This window comes from Mus pahari, chromosome 21, assembly GCF_900095145.1.
Source record: "Mus pahari chromosome 21, PAHARI_EIJ_v1.1, whole genome shotgun sequence".
NCBI lineage: Eukaryota > Metazoa > Chordata > Mammalia > Rodentia > Muridae > Mus > Mus pahari.
The window spans coordinates 41137655-41139976 of record NC_034610.1 but is presented as its reverse complement, the minus strand read 5'-3'; positions in this window follow the sequence as shown (position 1 = coordinate 41139976).

Sequence of the window (2322 nt, the reverse complement as noted above, 5' to 3'; positions counted from 1 at the left end):
TTTTTTTTTTTTTTTTTTACTTACAAGAGGTTGACAAATCTAAAATTATTCAGATTTTGGAATAATCTTGGGTCTTCTTGGAAATACTATTCTCAGAAAGTCTGAAATACTAAATTTCAACAAGTGATTGAATTCTTAAGCAATTTTGCAGTCATACAGTTTGTGGCTCTGTACTGACTTTAGTAAAATTCCTTGGGAATTAAGTCCCTTCTTCACAGAAAGGCATCTAGCTCTGACCCTGTCTACTGTGTCAGTCCTCCCCACCATGCTGATCTCATGCAACTCTAAAAGAAACAGAGTTTTAAGAAGTCATTTTCAAAAAAAAAAAAATAATAATAATAATAAGTCATTTTCTTCAAAACTGCTAGAGTTTGGATGTCCTTATTGCCTTATTAGTTTTACGGCTTCTGTAAGATCTACTATGATTACCCCCTGGAAAGTAGGCCCTTTTCCCAGAAGATATAAGGGGACGAAAGAGTCCGTAGCTGCAGCAGTCATACAGGTCTGCCAAGACTTTTAAACAAAGAAGAAAAACTCTATTTGTCAGTCAGAATGACCTGGTCTAAGCCAGAATGAGAGCCTGTTTAGAGAGATTCTATCAAGAATAGTCATTTGGACTCCAAAAATATGCTTCAGAAAACACTAAATTAGTTTTGTCAAAATATAACCCTTGTCCTCAAAACAATGTTATTCTACATAGCATCTGTCTGTCTGCCCATCCATTTCCCCAACCCTTTCACTGAGGCATTCAGCAAGAATTTATTGAATTCTTACTGTGTTCTAAGCATCATCCTGGATTGTGGAACCAGAGATTGGGGAGGGGGGGGGAGACACAGCTATATTCACAAGGCCAGTGTCCTAGAGAGGAGTCGAAATGGTTCTAAGAGAGAAAATAGACTTCAATAAATTGTTACAATCAAATAAAACAGCCACTGTAATGGTTGGGAAGAGAGAACACGTGGGAGACTGGATATAAGAGGATTTTGTCCAGGATCCTACTTGGAGCTCAGCAGATGACAGCTTTTTCTGTCCAAATGCCTCTTAAAATTCATGGAAGACTTACTGTCTGAGATCCATTTATTTTTTTTTTCTCTCTCTTGAGATGTACAGGATTAGTAGTGCTATCTTAAGGAATTCACCACAGAGCTATATGGTTAAGGTGTTCTAAGACCATTTTCAGAGGAAAGCGTGCTCACTGGAGAAGGTGAATGAGGAGAAGCAGAAGGGTAGATGTTGATTCTGGAGAAGCAGGGTCAGTTGGGGGGTGGTAAGTTGGGAGGTGGGGTTCCCCTCTATTAGAAATAAGGCTAAAGCTTTCCAGGGTAACATATTAATGTGCAAATGGACCAATGAAACTGTGCTGGCTGGTTTTAGGTCAGTTTGACCCAAGCTAAAAGTCATCAGAAGGCAGGAATCTTCAACCGAGAAAATACCTCAGTGTAAGACTGGGTAGCAGGCACGCCTGCAGAGATGCAGTTCTCAACCTGTGATTGACCCTGTCACACACACACCTCTATTTCCAGAAGGATTTACATTACGATTCATAATGGTAGCAAAATTAAAATTATGAAATAGCAAATAAAATAATTTTATGGTTGGGGGGGGTCACTGCCACATGAGGAACTGTATTAAAGGGTCGCAGAATTCAAAAGGTTGAGAATTACTGTTATAGGACATTTTGTAGTTAGTGATTTATGGAGAAAGACCCAACCTATTAACCCCAGGCTAATGCTCTTGTGTTTTATAAGGATGGGAAAGCTGTGATGAGCTATCCAGTAAGTAGCATGGCTTCATGGCCTCTGCAGTAGTTCCTGCACTAACTTCCTTCAGTGATGACTATGAAGTGGAAGTGCAAACCAAATAAACCATTTCTTCTCCAACTTACGTTTGGTCATGGTGTATCACCACAGCAATAGGAATCTTAACCAGGACAGGCACCATTGATTAGATAACAAGTCTGGTGTAGTTTCTTTTAAGTGTTTTTTTGTTTTTTTGTTTGTTTGTTTATTTTTGAAAATTTACATTTAGTCACACCGTATATTCGACATATTTCAAATTGATTCTGACGGTTGTTTGAATTCACTGAAGTGGACCATGACTCATTGAGAAACTAGCGAAAGACATTCTTAAGCTCTTGACATGCCTCAGAGATCAGAGTTAAAGTCTTCAAGGCCTCACCTCTGGGACAAATGACCAGAAAGTCATTTGAGTCTGTAAGTTAGGCTTTGATACCTTTAGTGCCATCAGCTCTACGAATGTTGATGCTTTTATGTTGGTACAACCTGTAATGACCTGGAAAAGTGTATTTTTTTTTAAAAAAAA